General features: G+C 41.2%; 1 protein-coding gene and 1 long non-coding RNA gene across 4 annotated transcripts in view; one reads left to right on the forward strand and one right to left on the reverse strand.

Moving 5' to 3' along the window:
* Positions 1-16,969, forward strand: part of cep85l (centrosomal protein 85L) — a 303,075-nt gene that overhangs the window by 169,433 nt on the left and 116,673 nt on the right. The window lies entirely within an intron of this gene.
* Positions 7,075-12,832, reverse strand: LOC148150611 (uncharacterized). The gene is made up of 2 exons (XR_015753725.1): positions 12,696-12,832; positions 7,075-9,865 (listed from the first exon to the last, which is right to left on the reverse strand). It is a non-coding gene; the product is annotated as an uncharacterized LOC148150611 (long non-coding RNA).

The following is a 16,969-nucleotide window of genomic DNA, read 5'->3' on the forward strand; positions in this document are numbered from 1 at the left end:
GGGAGTCCAGAATGAGAGGGCATAGGTTTAGGGTGAGAGGGGAAAGATATAAAAGAGACCTAAGGGGCACCTTTTTCACGTAGAGGGTGGTACATGTATGAAATGAACTGCCAGAGGAAGTGGTGGAGGCTGGTACAATTGCAACATTTAAAAGGCATTTGGATGGGTATATGAATAGGAAGGGTTTGGAGGCATATAGGCCAGGTGCTGGCAGGTGGGACTAGATTGGGTTGGGATATCTGGTCGGCATGGACGGGTTGGACCGAAGGGTCTGCTTCCGTGCTGTACATCTCTATGACTCTATATAGACAGGCAGGAAAGAGTCTGCGGCTAGTCAACAATGATTGACCGCACAAAGAATAATACTTCAAGAATTTGGGCCAGATTTGCAATAAGTAGCTTGAGTGGATTCTGTAGGCCTCACTTCAGATTAAATTATTCAAATAGTGTCAATTTCATTCTGGGGATGTGGGTGACACACACAGGAACTCAGGAAATAAATCAGAGTCAACAGGGCTGGGGGAACAGGTGAGTGTCAAGGCAGGCTGCTTAGAAATCTTGCCTCAATTCTCTGTGACCTTGTCCCACTTATAATAAGTGCATCAGAAGTACAATTACAGCTTCCAAGAGGGCATTGGATGCTTATTTGGATCAAAATAATATGCAAGGGAATGGGGGAAGAAAACCAGGAAATCGGCAGTAGGGTAATGATTCCCATTTGGAGAAATTGAGGACTACAGATGCTGGAGATCAGAGTCAAAAAGCGTGGCGCTGGAAAAGCACAGCTGGTCAGAGAGCATCTGAGGAGCAGGAGAATCGATATTTTGGGCATAAGCCCTTCATCAGGAATGAGGTGGGGGGTAGTGGGGAGACGCACGCAATTATCTGAGAGATAAATGAGGTGGGGTGTGGGACTGTGGGGGGAAGGTAGCTAGGAAAGCAGGTGGTGGAGTGTTGGTGATAGCTCGGAGTGGAGGGTGTAGTGGATAGGTGGGAAGGAAGATGGACAGGTGGGAGAAGTCCAAGAGGGCGGTGCCGAGTTGGAGGGTTTAATCTGAGCTAAGGTGGAGGGAGGGGAGATGAGGAAATTGGTGGAATTGACATTAATCCCATGTGGTTGGAGGGTCCTAAAGCAGAAGATGAAGCATTCTTCCTTCAGGCATCGGGTGGCTAGGATTTGATGGTTGAGGAGGCCCAGGACTTGCATGTCCTTTATGGAGTAGGGGGGGGAGTTGGTGGGGCTGTTTGGTGCTTGTATCCCAGAGATGTTCTTTGCAATGTTCTGCAAGTTAGCATCCTGTCTCTTCAATGTGGAGGGGACCACATCGAGAACAACGGACAGGTAGATGAGGTGTTTGGATGTGCAGCAAAATCTCTGCCAGATGTGGAAGAATCCTTTGGGATCTTGGATGGAGGTGAGGAGGGAAATGTGGGCGCAAGTTTTACACCTCTTACGGTGGCAAGGGAAGGTGCCGGTTGTGGAGGGGGCGTTGGTTGGGGGGGCGTGGACCTAATGAGGGAGTTGCAGAAGAAATGGTCTCTGCAGAATGCTGATAGGAATGGGGAGGGAAATACTCATTTGAAGAGCTACTGCAGACAGTGGACTGAACGGTTCCCTTCTGTGCCTTAGGTCTTCTGATTCTGTGGTTTAGGCCCTTCAGCCCTCATCTTTCACATCCTCTCACTCCCTTCAGCCACTTCTCGTGACACCTCAAGCACACCATGCCAGTGGGCCATAATGAGCCCTTCGGGTTTACATCAGTCCTCATTATGAATGCTTGGCCAAATGTCCAGACTAATAAAAACATGATCTCAGCAGGATTCAGTTTTGACATGTAGGTTGACTTGCTGACTTTGCCTGATTGACACCTCTGAATACTTGTAATAAGTTGTTCTTTCTGTGATCTCTTTTGTCATTGTCTCAGTGCTTACGTAGACGGTTAAGTAATATGAAATGTTTGTTTATTGATTCTTCATAATGGTCTCTCTAATAAAGATTTTTATAGGATTGTAGGAACATCAGTTTATTTCCCAAAGAGTCTTTTTGAATGAGTCTTTGTTTATCTCAGTATTTCCACAGCTGTCATCATTAGTATGTTTCATTGCTTCTGTATATAGTGTACATTTGAGTGAATGGGTAATGAAAAGAACATGGGTTAACATTGCGTTTGCGTTAAGAGTGGGAAAGGCCATGGGAGTGCCAGCATGAGCTGACAGTGTGCTGACATTGAGGCCAGGGATGGTGTTGGGGGGCATTAGATGGCACTGAGTTGGAATGGAGGGTATAGAGCAAATGGGGGGCTGATTGGAGGGGCATCTATTGGTATTATGTTGGTATAGAATGGCCATGAGAAGTGACTAGGGAACATGGGTTAGATTTTTTGAGTTTACCTGCCCTTATTAGGTTCCCTGTTTCAGATTGTGATGTGTGATTTCTCTGAGAATTCCTTCAAAATCTGTGGGAGTGCCAGGAGCTAGTTAGATCGTGTGCAGAGTGCAAGTTTGCTAGCCTCAGCATAATCCCATCCCTGTGGTATTATTAATGGGTTCAGTAATCCCAGAATCACTCTCAAGACATCCTGTTTCCATGAATATCTGATCCCTAGTGTAGGGTCAGGTTGCACGTCAGTTTAACCAATATTACAGTCACCATTTAAGGACATCGTCGTCCATTTTAAACCGAGATGAGGAGAAATTTCTTCACCCAGCATGTTGAGTCTGTGGAATTCTCTGCCACAGAAAGTGTTTGAGGCCAAAACATTGAATGTTTTCAAAAAGGAGTTAGATATAGTTCTTAGAACTAAAGGAATAAAAAGGTATGGGGAGAAAGCAGGAGCATAGAAAGGTGGAGCAGGTTCAAACACTGAATGGCCTTCTCCTATTTTCGATTATTTGACTTCAAAGGGTTTTTACTAATATATTAAGGACAAAAGGGTAACTAGGGAGAGAATAGGGCCCCTCAAAGATCAGCAAGGCGACCTTTGTGTGGAGCTGCAGAAAATGGGGGAGATACTAAATGAATATTTTGCATCAGTATTTACTTATGGAATCAGTATTTATCAGTGTATATGGAAGATACAGACTGTAGGGAAATAGATGGTGTGATCTTGCAAAATGTCCTGATTACAGAGGAGGAAGTGCTGGATGTCTTGAAATGATTAAAGGTGGATAAATCCCCAGGACCTGATCAGGTATACCATGAAACTCTGTGGGAAGCTAAAGAAGTGATTGCTGGGCCTCTTGCACAGATATTTGTATCATCGATAGTCACAGGTGAGGTGCCAGAAGACTGCAGGTTTGCAAATGTGGTGCCACTATTTAAGAAGGGCGGTAAAGACAAATCAGGGAACTATAGACCAGTGAGCCTGACTTCGGTGGTGGGCAAGTTGTTGGAGGGAATCCTGAGGGACAGGATGTAGATGTATTTGGAAAGGCAAGGACTGATTTCAGGATAGTCAACATGGCTTTGTGGGTGGGAAATCATGTCTCACAAACTTGATTGAGTTTTTTGAAGAAGTAACAAAGAGGATTGGTGAGGGCAGAGCAGTAGATGTGATCCAAATGGGCTTCAGTAAGGCATTCGACAAGGTTTCCCATGGGAGACTGATTAGCAAGGTTAGATCTCATGGAATACAGAGACAACTAGCCATATGAATATAGAACTGGCTCAAAGGTAGAAGACAGAGGGTGGTGGGGGAGGGTTGTTTTTCAGACTGGAGGCCTGTGCCCAGTGGAGTGCCACAAGGATTGGTGCTGGGTCTTCTACTTTTTGTCATTTACATATATGATTTGGATGCGAGCATAAGAGTTAGTAAGTTTGCATATGACACCAAAATTGGAGGTGTAGTGGACAGCGGAGGGTTACCTCAGATTACAACAGGATCTGGACCACTTGGGCCAATGGGCTGAGAAGTGGCAGATGGAGTTTAATTCAGATAAATGTGAGGTGCTGCATTTTGGGAAAGTAAATCGTAGCAGAACTTATACACTTAATGGTAAGGTCCTAGGGAGTGTTGCTGAACAAAGAGACCTTGGAGTGCAGGTTCAGCGTTCCTTGAAAGTGGAGTCGCAGGTAGATAGGGTAGTGAAGAAGGCGTTTGGTATGCTTTCCTTTATTGGTCAGAGTATTGAGTACAGGAGTTGGGAGGTCATGTTGCGGCTGTACAGGACATTGGTTAGGCCACTGTTGGAATATTGCGTGCAGATCTGGTCTCCTTCCTATTGGAAAGATGTTATGAAACTTGAAAGGGTTCAGAAAACATTTACAAGGATGTTGCTAGGGTTGGAGTATTTGAGCTATAGGGAGAGGCTGAACAGGCTGGGGCTGTTTTCCCTGGAGCGCCGGAGGCTGAGGGGTGACCTTATAGAGCTTTGCAAAATTATGAAGGGCATGGATAGGGTTAATAATCAAAGTCTTTTCCCTGGATTCGGGGAGTCCAGAACTAGAGGGCATAGGTTTAGGATGAGAGGAGGTTTAGGATGAGAGGAGAAAGATATAAAAGAGACCTAAGGGGCAACATTTTCACGCAGAGGGTGGTACGTGTACGGAATGAGCTGCCAGAGGAAGTGGATGCTGGTACAATTGGAACAGTTAAGAGGCATTTGGATGGGTATATGAATAGGAAGGGTTTGGAGGGATATGGGCCGGGTGCTGGCACGTGGGACTAGATTGGGTTGGGATATCTGGTCGGCATGGACAGGTTGGACCGAAGAGTCTGTTTCCATGCTGTACATCTCTGACTCTATGACTTCCAAGGACAGAAAATGGTGATGTGGCCATGTTTTGTACATTTATCCATGAACTGATTAGTACGTTAATTTGACATTTTGTAGGTCAAGTGTCGCAAGGTTTTTTTGCAGTATTCTGAGATTGAGGACATATCTATGAAGGCAGGTAAGCTGGCCATAATGATACAATTCAGTCAGTAGTCTTTGATTCCTGGACTTGTTGCAAATGATGGAAAAGGCAATCTTTAGTGATATAACCTACTCAAGGGTTCTGAGGTGCTGAAGTTGAACGAAATAATTTATTAAAATTCCAGCAAAAAGGAAGGAATAAAAGGAAAAAAAATGTAACTTCCACAGGCAACAGTGTGAATTATTGTCAGCATCATGAGTGCAGGATAGATCAAGCCTTTATCTTTCTTGTTTATATCACACAGATGAACAACATTTAGATAAGTTACTAATATTAGAATGATGAATGATGTAAATTTTAATATTGAGCAGGAATGAGATTGCCACAATAATTCTGGAGTGAATCAGGTGACATCCATGTGAAATCTTTTCTTTCCACATTGCCATCTGTGCTTAATTGTGACATTATTTCTGTGAAATGTGAAAAATGCTGCAGAGATGTTGTGATATAAATAACATTGTCATAGAAACCACATAAATTACTTAAAAGCCAAAAGGACATGTTGTTCATGGTGGTGGGCAGTGAGATTTCTCCCATTCAGAAGCTCAATATTTAAACAATACTTGCATATTAACTAGCTGTCATAATGAATGCACAGTGAGATCCACTTAAACGTTTTACTGGAAGAACACTGTGGTCTCATTTGATGCTCAAATTTTGTGTTTTCAATGATCTCATTAGCAATTACAGATTTTATTAAAATATTCACAGACATAAACAAAATGGCCAAAGGGAATTGAAGTGAATCACTGAAGGACAGAAGGGTGTACCCATGCGAGTACTAACTCTTCAACTGGAGCAGTATTAGGCTACCACCCGAAATCGGCAGCTTGTGGCACTGCCAACATGCTGCATTCAGAAGCTGAGCTGTGCGACAGCCTGGAGCTGCCAAATAGGCATCTTGCTGCAGCATTTGGCTGTGGTATGGCTGGAAATCTCCCACATGGTGCTGCCTGCTATGACTGGGGTATATGTTGAAGGGGAGCGAGAGGGGATGCCACAAGTCTGGCTCTTACTTCTTCTGGCTCCATTAAAAATCAAAATGTCAAAGTTATTTTGGAATATTGTGAGTGTTAGCAATATGCGTGTTAAAGCATGCATGAAATACTCTCAGTATTTAATTGAAATGTTAAAAGGTTGATATGTTTGTTAAATTTCTGGGCAGAAATCATGTTAATGAGTTTATTCCTGATTTCTGAGTGCACAATGACAAGCTAATAGACTCCACTACCTTCCTTTCTCAATGCATCCCCTTTGATTTATCATTGTGGAAATATGACAGATAAAAATACATGAATAACATGTGTCTATGAGTTTATTCTATATTAATGTAAAAGTACAACCTCTTTCTATATTTGGAATAATTCCAAGAATAATAAAGCTCTGCCATCACATTTTGAGCAGGACATTTTTGCATCAGCTTAAATATAGTCACATGGGGGACTGGTTCATTTAACATGGATTGAATTCCCTGGATTGGTTCACCCTCCCAATGTTGGTCTTAATTCCAGGTCAAGGAACCAGAAGTAGACCTGGACTAGTGTCAGTTTCAATGTTCTTGGAGGTGACTGCTTATGAATGATCCTCAGTGACCCCAGGATATTTAGGAATGGTAGGCAGACTAGGTAATTGGAAGCCCCATTAGCAGGATCCACAACAATGTCCAACTGGTCGATCCACTGGGAAATGTAAGAAGCTGCTGAGGCTGATTGCTGATTGCAAGGGTGCCACAAAATAGAAGTTCCTTCTTAAGCATTGAGAAAAAATGCATGATAACAGCTGACAGGCCACCTCCATGGAGGGGGAGCCCTCCACAGGGATTTGGCTGTGACTGTCACATGACAATACTGTGCGGCGGTGGCTTGAGTAATATCAACAGCTTGGAAACTACCAACAGCTCAATCAAAGTGCCCCCAATTGGTCCATAGATGGAATTGTGTGGTTACCCTCTGCTGCTGGGCCTATAGTCCCTGCTGCATTAATCTAGCCTCCACCACTTTTCCTCAGAGATGATAACATGCCAGACAGCTGATCAGGTGTGCTATTTTGTAACTCTGTTCCCGGTCTGGTTTCCGAATTCCATCTCCGCACGACAAGGAATGTTTACCTCCTTAAATACCTTGATAAATTTTATAAATATTAGTTGACCCACAGCATGAGTTGCCAAAGGTGAAATAATTTATTGAACAGAGAAGCATGACCTTAAAGAATAAACATTCGAACATTGGTTGTTTGCAACCACTAGTTGATCAGTCAGGTTACCCGTGGTGACAGATGCTCCATCTATTGTAGTTTGAACTTACTGAGTATAGTTTTGAAAATGCTAATTTCTTCCATTATCTTAGATGGTGTGATAATGTCATTATGACACAGGTGACCAGTTTGACAGACCTTGGAAAGTATTGTTCAGACACTGGTCCACTTCTAAGAAAAACACAAAGATACTGCAAAATTCATTCAAAACCTCACATTTGGGGAAACAATTTGGATACTGCGAGTGTACATTATTTCTATATCACAAAATGTATGTGCCCTTGCATTTAGAATCCCTTCATGCCAGGGTGGGGAACCAACAATTTACTCTAGTTAACTCCTAACATATAATCTTAGCCATAAAGGTTAGGCACCTTACAGTGCTGACACCAAGACATTCTAGTGGCCTATTTTTAGTGCAGGCATTTACAGATGCTTTGACTTGAGCTGTAATGCTGCAAATTAAGTGAAGTATCAAAATTAAATGAGGCAATGTCGAAAGGCTATCTCCTCTAGGCACAAAAAGCCACAATATCAAATGTAAATGCTCCCTGCCAATAAAGGGTTAGTGTTGTGCCCTTACCATCACTAGCTGATGTGCTTTTCCAAACATCAGAAGCTTTAAAAGTCCGAAATTCAATTACAAATACAGATAGCAAATTTATAAGATTAATTGTGCAAATATTACTGATTTGTATCTCTGATGCTCGATCACAGGAATTTACCTCACAAAGTGAAGATTTCACAGTATCAGAATACTCTCAGTATTTTCCTTGCGTAGTAATGTTACAACAAAGATCACCTAAAGTAAAAAAATCTTCATTTTTGTTGGATGATCTCAGGAGGCAACCTACAAATACATTAAAAAAAAACTAATAAGCATTATACCGACAGTTAGGTTTCCATGAGGTGATCATGGGTTAAATTCTTAAGTCTATTTTTGAACGCCTCATATCGCTCAAACCGTTTCCTCGTAAGACTGTAATTTGCATTGCAGATGAAGAGGATTTGTTCAGGATGTGTTAACTTGAAATGCTTTAAACTTAGTGAAACAGGCACAAAACTTGAGTCTTCTTGAGTGTGATACTCTTATGCCCTTTCAGCTTATTTAATTGAGGCAATTGGTACAGACTCCAACTTACAATTAGTTTTCATCTAAATTGTCTTAGTTACAGTTGGGGGAGCTTTGGCTTCAGAATGTCGGGACGATTAAAATCACAGTTTGAAGTCCAAAGAAATGACATCATTCTTCATTCGGCTTAAAATGTAGAACCACAGCATGTTGTTATATGCAATTGGAATTTGCCTTCTGGTTGCTATTTACTCCAAGTGAAAGTCACAGCTTGAATGTCAAAGGAATGACATAACTTTACATGCAGCTTAATTTGTGGAAACAAGGATATCTGTTCAGAGTTTACCTGCTGGTTGCCATTTACTCCAAACTGAATCCAGAATGTTAGGCACTATGCACATTATAAATATTTTTCAGAATTAAGACTAGTTTGAAATCTATACTGAAATAAATCTACCTGTCACAGTCAAACACTACCTCTGTCTCAAGCTATTTCATAAATGAGGAAGTCATGATATGGGAATGGGTGTCAGTCTGTGTGGGGAGAAATTAAAACAGGTGACCATCAGATTTAGTTCAGTGCAGTAATTAACAGTGCACAGAAATTTTCTTCCATCTTAACTATATTGATGTTATATTTCTGAATATTTGGCTTAGAAATTTCACAATTCTAATATTGAACAGTGTGTACAACGTTTAGATCTATAATGGTGGCATTTTTCACCAGATTCAGTTTTAACCATTTTCCTGATACGTTGGAGCAAGCGTACACATTTGAATGATGAGAGTGGTGAGCCTTTGGAATTCTTTACCACAGAAGACTGTTGAGCCCAAAATGTTGAATGTTTTCATGAAGGAATTAGATATAGTTTATGGGGCTACAGGGAACAAAAAGTATGAGGAGAAAACAAGAATAGGGTACTGAGTTGGATGATAAATCATGATCATATTAAATGGCAGAGCAGACTTGAAGGGTTGAATGGCCTATTCCTGCTCCTATTTCCTAAGTCTAAGAATGATACACTTAAGATCTACAAATGAAAACCTGCATATTATTAGCTAATATCAATCAATTCTAATTCCATGTATTTTCAACAGTATAGCAATAGCAAATAATGTGCTTATTGAGGATGTTCATTGAAAATAATCATACAAAACCTATTTGAATATATGCCTTAAATGGTTTGTCCAGGCAGCAGTTGGAGCATTTTAAAAGAAATAGCTATTGCAAAGGTCTTAGGGGAAATTGGAGAGGCCAGTAGATCTCGGGGTTCTTGGCTCCATTTTGTTTGGATTTTTCTTTCCAGATCCAAAAGCAATAGTAATTACACACGGTCTTTAGTAGGTAGAGTTCAGTGGATGAGAAAATCACATGAGTTTAACAATAATAAACATCAATAGTAACATAACGATAATTAGAAGGAAATTCAGGATCAGACTGAAACCTCGGTTGTTTGCCAAAGAATCCATTCTGTCTGTTGCCTTGCACCAGTTCACCCACAGCCTTGATGATGTGCTGTGAATTAAGTTGTATCCCTCGTTAGGAACTACGGATGCTTCATTATTTTATTGTCTGAAGCACCTACGTTGTCATTTCCATCATCTTGTACTTTTCCATTTCCCTGTTGAATAAATAAATAGTTGTCAGACTCTCTACATGAGTGCAAAGGACATATTCCTAAAATTCAACTGTAAATTGACAGGTACCAAAGAAGGGCATTAAACTTATTTACAAATAAAATTACATTTCAGTATGTAATGTGCATTGATTATGTTTTTAAACTTCTGATAGTGTGTAAGTATTTTATATCACTCTTGTTGATGCCTTAGGAGATTGTTTTAGCTTGAAGCTGCTAATAAAAACAAGTTATTGCCATTGTTTATTTGTGTTACGTTTTGTTAAACATTTATTAATGGCAGTTTTTTTTATCTGAGTTGTATCTAGTTGAGAATTCAGAACCCTATTTAAATTCTGGTTCAACTCTACCAATGAATCTTTTACATGAAATTGTTTTTCTTGCTTTCTCTCTCTCTCCCTCTCTGTCTGTCTGTCTGTCTCATGCTCCATCCTTCCCCATTCCATCCCCATCACAACTAGCCAACCAACATAATTAGTTGATATAAATTTTACCATACGTAGGCTAAGCCTTCACTCAAATCCTTTTATTTTGGTGGAAGAAGCTTACTGAGGCTGAAAGGTTAATGCTTTCCAGACACACTTTCATTTGCTACCATATAAAGACATTTGGAAGGGCTCATGTTTGAAGTGGAGGTAGTTTTCGCTCTACATAGGGAGCCATCCAAAAAACAATTCAATGCTTTATTTTTAAATGTAGATGGATCAAGATGTTGACCATTTAGGGTAAGTGTAAAGTCTTCTTGTAGCAGGATAAATAGGAAACATGCCATAATATGTAAAACATCCATTGTATGTCAACTTTCCAATAATAATATACCATAAAATTACTTAGAGTTTATATGCAAATATGGTGTTGTAAACGACTGTTTCTGTTCTCTCAAGGTAATAAATGAATATGTTTTTCTTGTAATTCTGAATTCTTTAAAATCGCACACAGGAGTCTGCAACAACTTCTATTCACAGTATGAGGATAAATGACACACTCTTAATAACATTCAGTTATTTCCTGCAATATCATGGATTAATAGGCACACAGACTTTCCCTGGTCATTTCATAGACCACATTAGATACAGATTAACTGAGATCTTAAAAAAAATGCAACTTTGATTTTTTTTTAATGTCTCATTACATAACAATCCAACTGTGGGAACATCTAGATCCGAATTTTTGCTCCAATGAAAAGGAAATTGTCTCAGTGAAAATGGCAACCGAAGCCTGAAGCCAAAAGTTCCATCCCTGGACCTAGTTCCCAACAATTTTTTAAAGCGGCTTTTAAATTGCAAATCTCTGATTTATGGATGCAGTTGCACGTGTTCCAGTGAAACTGCCTAAGACAGATCTAATTTCTCCAGATGAATGACCAAAACACAACTTATATACTTTAGATCGAGTAAGAGAAGGTGTGAAGCTTCTGGGTCCTCTGAGAGGGTTAGGAGAGGGAAGGGATGCTTTTGCATATGGGTCTGGGATACCTTTGGGACAGGTCAGCTGCTGTTTTGAAGTGGTGAGATGTTCTTTGAGATTATTCAATGCAGGCAGGAATGTATGCTTAAAAAATGCAAAAACTCTTTGGAATTGTCAAGCTCGTCAGAATTGTTATGAGAGGTAGTTGAAAGATATTGCTCGCAGTATCGAAAGATCAGTGCTGATACCGGTCTCCATCTGTTGACATAAAGCCTGATGGCTGTGTTTGCAGAATGAGTGCCATACGACTAATTTCACAGCCTTTCATTATTGTAGTGGGATGCTAATTAGTTCATAGTTTGATTGACAATCTCAAGTGATTATACAGGGGAATATGAATTCTAATGCTTTTTTAAATATAAAGAATTAAAGAAAGCTAAATAAAATGCAAGCATTTTATTAATTAGTTTTTTTCTTAAAGAGCAAATTCATTAATATATACTGAAGAATTTTATTTCATCTCATCATTGGTCCTGAGGTCCACCCATGATAGATGATGAGAGTTGGCAAAATAGATAGAAGGGAAATGGATGGTGAGTAGGGTGCATGGGTCGTCATATGTTGGCATTATGTTGGTGTAAGGATTATAAAGGTTATAGTGTGAATGGAAGACATGGGATGGAATGAAGTTAGCATAGAGACCATGTGGATTGGCAGAGGGGCATAGCTTTGCATGGAGGGCATTAGAGTCAATAGAGATTGCTAAGGGGCATATATTGGAATGAAGAATATGAGGAGCCATGGTGATGAATAGGGAAATAGGATAGTGTGAGTTGAAGGGTCAGGGGAGTCTATCAGGCTTCGGGGATGTGAAGTGGTGAAGAGTTATTTTAGTTTTATACTTTATTCATATCTCTGACAAATGACTGGAGCTCTTGAGACCGGTTTGTCAGTCTGTCTCTGTACCTGACTGCTGCCACGATACCCATTATCACCTACCACACCCTGGCCAAAAGAAACTCTGACCTAGCGCACTTCTCCACAGTTCATATTTGCACATCTGGGAATTGCCCTCACTCTACACCCATGGCATGATTAAGTTAATTGCAAGCTTAAAGATTGAATGACAACATTAGATATAAGATTAGTTTGAAATATCATACCATTATAACTGAACTAACTGATTCCTTTTAAAATTATCTTCTGATTTGTATTTGAATTGTTTCAGATCATTATTTTCATGATGTTTTCAGAAAAGCATAGCTCTGCATTATGTGACACTAATGAAAAAAGGTTATCTTGTAGAATTATGAAACTACAACAATATTACAAAGATAGACATGCTGCAAAAGGTTTGTTTACATGCTGCCACAAAGCAGCTAACTTGAAGAATGAGAATGATACCAACCTGACCGATTAGCAACACTAAGATCAGTCAGCTGATGTATCACTGTGTTGTTTTCAGCCACATCCATTGAGCATTGGGTAAGGACAGACTTGAATTCAATTGTAAAGTTCCCTGTTGACAGGCTGTTCATACCCACATCTGAGCTTTTAGAAGAGGGGTAAAGGAAGGAAGTTGTAATTATGTCACTTTATTAACTATACTAACTCTGATTTGCCAAAACAAAACTCTTGTATATAAGTATTTACATTAGAATTATACAACGAGAATGAAACAGAGAACAAAAGGAATATTGAGTATTGTTTTACTATTCAACTAAATGGGGAGACACTGAATGAATACTTTTCGTCAGTATTCAATCAGGAACAGGACATTGTTGTCAATGTGAGTACTGAGTCACAATTAAGTAGAATGGATGGCTTTGAGGTATGTAGAGAAGAGGTGTTGGAAATTCTGGAAAGGGTGAAAATAGATAAGTCCCCTGGGCCTGATGGCATTTATCCTAGGATTCTCTGGGAAGCAAGGGAGGAGATTGCAGAGCCATTGGCCTTGATTTTTATGTCCTCGTTGTCTACAGGAGTAGTGCCAGAAGATTGGAGGCTAGCAAATGTGGTTCCCTTGTTCAAGAAGGGGAGTAGGGATAACCCTAGTAACTATAGGCCGGTGAGTCTCACTTCTGTTGTGGGCAAAATCTTAGAGAGAATTGTAAGGGATAGGAATTATGAACATCTGGATAGGAATAATGTGATCAAGGATAGTCAGCATGGTTTTGTGAAGGGCAGGTCGTGCCTCACAAACCTTATTGAATTCTTTGAGAAGGTGACTAAGGAGGTGGACGAGGGGAAAGCAGTAGATGTGGTGTAAATGGATTTTAGTAAGGCGTTTGATAAGGTTCCCCATGGTAGACTACTGCCAAAAATACGGAGGTATGGCATTGAAGGTGAGTTGGAGGTTTGGATTAGGAGTTGGCTGGCTGGAAGAAGACAGAGGGTAGTAGTTGATGGCAAAGGTTCATCTTGGAGTGCCGTCACTAGCGGTGTTCCGCAAAGATCTGTTTTGGGACCATTGCTGTTTGTCATTTTTATAAATGACCTGGAGGAGGGGTTAGAAGGTTGGGTGAGCAAGTTTGCGGATGATACGAAAGTCAGAGGAGTTGTAGACAGTGAGGAAGGATGTGGCAGGTTACAGTGGGATATAGATAAGCTGCAGAACTGGGCAGAAAGGTGGCAAATGGAGTTCAATGTAGCTAAGTGTGAGGTGATTCACTTTGGTAAGAGTAATAAAAAGATGGGGTACTGGGCTAACGGTCGGATACTTGGTAGTGTGGATGAGCAGAGGGATCTTGGTGTCCATGTACACAAATCTTTGAAAGTTGCCACCCAAGTAAATAGTGCGGTGAAGAAGGCATATGGCGTACTGGCTTTTATTGGTAGAGGAATTGAGTTCCGGAGTACTGAGGTCATGTTGCAGTTGTATAAGACTCTGGTGCGGCCACATCTGGAGTATTGTGTGCAGTTTTGGTCGCCATACTATAGGAAGGATGTGGAGGCACTGGAACGGGTGCAGAGGAGGTTTACCAGGATGTTGCCTGGTATGGTAGAAAGATCATATGAGGAAAGGCTGAGGCACTTGGGCTTGTTTTCATTGGAGAAAAGAAGGTTTAGGGGTGACTTGATAGAGGTGTATAAGATGATTAGGGGTTTAGATAGGGTCGACAGTGAGAATCTTTTTCCTCGTATGGAGTCAGCTATTACAAGGGGGCATAGCTTTAAATTAAGGGGGGGTAGGTATAGGACAGATGTTAGGGGTAGGTTCTTTGCTCAGCGAGTCGTGAGTTCATGGAATGCCCTGCCAGTAGCAGTGGTGGACTTTCCCTCATTATGGGCATTTAAGCGGGCATTGGATAGGCATATGGAGGATAGTGTAGGTTAGGTGGGCTTGGATCAGCGCAACATCGAGGGCCGAAGGGCCTGTACTGTGCTGTATTCTTCTATGTTCTATGTTCTATGTAAATCTATGGAGCCGAATCTTGTGCTGGCAATGTGTGCTTTGCCTTGGCTGAAGACATGAGGAGAGGTTTATGCTTCCCTCTCTAGAAGGCCAGACAAATCTTTCAGGGCTACTTAAGGGCCTTAACCTGTATCCAGTAGAATTAACACAGCTTGGATGGAGCTTGCCAACATGTGATATTCCTGACAATAAGGAGAGGGGTGGGCTGCTTGTTACCCATGACTTAGGAGAGCAGGAGGCTTTGAACAGAGAGACCTTAGGGTGTGAGCATCAATACCCCTTGACTGCATCCTCCACAAAACACTCACCTTCTCCTGGATCATTAACTATTGGAACTGCTCTCTCAGGAGCAGTGGACATGCTTTCCTTGGCATTGCCAAGTGGGGGAGCTCCTGACTCTGGCTTGCAGTAGGAGCTCTGCTCCCCAGTTGGTGTCCTTGGAGCTATCCACTGGATACTTTTGACATGTTGGCAAGGTTAAACATAGATCTTCTCATGCCCTGAAGTTGGTTCCAACAGAGGCACAATGTCGGTGTGGTTATTGTGTGCTATCACTCCAGCTTCCTGCTCACCTCTTCTGGAAGCACAAGGTCCTGCTGTTGTGTCTGTGCTGCCTCTCTGAATTACAGGTGGAATTGCAATTGTGGACCTCTCCATTATGGTGCAAAGAGTATTTTGTTATGCAGTAAAGTATAACTTCTTAAGCTGCATGTTAATACTTGTAGAAGTGTTAGATTGCCTTAGTATTCTGAGCTAAATTTTAAAATTCGAAAGAAGGTTCATTCTGCAAATTCAAATCAGCAACTGTATTCATGCCGGAATCTTTTCTGTGAAATGATTAAACATCTAGTACAATTTACTTGTTGATGGCATTAAGATGTTTGCTTGATTATTAAAATAATTTTCCATGTGATTGCATTACAACTCTGGAGTTACAACACTGGCACATATCCAACGATGTGGAAAGTTGCCCAGGTATGTCCTGGACACGATATGCAGGACAACTCCAACCCAGGCAATGAACGCCCCAACAGTCTACTGTCCATCATCAGTAAAGTGATGCAAGGTGTCTTCGACAGGGCTATCAAGCAGCGCTTGCTTAGCAATACCCTGCTCAGTGATGCTCAGTTTGGGTTCCACCAGGGTGACTTAGCTCCTGATCTCATTACAGCCTTGGTTCAAACATGAACAAAAGAGCTGAATTCCAGAAGTGAGGTGAAAGTGGCAGCTGTTGACATCAAGGCTGCTTTCAACTTAGTGTGGCATCAAAGAGCCCTAGCAAAACTGGAATCAGTGGGTATCAAGGCACAAACTCTCTGCTGGTTGGAGTGATACCTGGCACATAGGAAGATGGTTGCAGTTGTTGTTGGACTTCAGTCATCTCAGCTCTGGCATATTTCTGCAGGAGTTCCTCAGGGTAGTGTCCTAGGCCCAGCTGTTCCATCAGTGACATTCCCTCCATCATAAGGTCAGAAGTGCACAATGTGTAGCACAGATTGCACAATGTTTAGCACCATTTGCAATCCTCAGATACTGATGCAGTCCATGTTCAAATGCAACAAGATCTGGACAATATCTTGGGCTGACAAGTGGCAAGTAACATTAGTGCCACACAAATGACCGGCAATGGCCATTCCAATAAGAGAGAAATCTAACCACCGCCCCTTAGCATTCAACAGTGTTACCATCACTGAGTCCCTCACTATCAATATCCTGAGGGTTACCATCAACCAGAAACTCGACTGAGCTCACCATTTAAATGCAGTGGCTAGGATACAGTCATGAGTAACTCATCTCCTGACTCCGCAAACCCTGTCGATCATCTACAAGGCACAAGTCAGGAGTGTGATAGAATTCTCCCTGCTCGCCTGGATAGATGAAGCTTCAACAACATTCAAAAGCCACTCACTATCCTGACTTGACAATGTATTGCCATTCTTTCACTGTCGCTTGGTCAAAATCCTGGAATTCCCTCCTTAATGGCATTGTAAGCCAACCCACAGCACATGGACTGCAGTAGTTCAAGAAGGCAGCTCACTACCACCTTCTCAAGGGCAACTAGGGATGGGCAATAAACACCCATGTCCCACTAATAAATAAGTAAATACATTATTTTGCAGTTTTATCTATAAAAGCTGACTGAAATATATCCGTTGAGCAGAAAGATATGACAGCATCATTATTTTCTTTCCCAGTTCTTCCATATTAATGTAAGAAATCATGAACACAACAAACCTTCCCCTCCCATTCTATCAACCTGCTCCAAT

This window comes from Chiloscyllium plagiosum, unplaced genomic scaffold (genome assembly GCF_037043375.1).
Source record: "Chiloscyllium plagiosum isolate Xiang-an unplaced genomic scaffold, Cpla_swu_hap1 HiC_scaffold_3, whole genome shotgun sequence".
NCBI lineage: Eukaryota > Metazoa > Chordata > Chondrichthyes > Orectolobiformes > Hemiscylliidae > Chiloscyllium > Chiloscyllium plagiosum.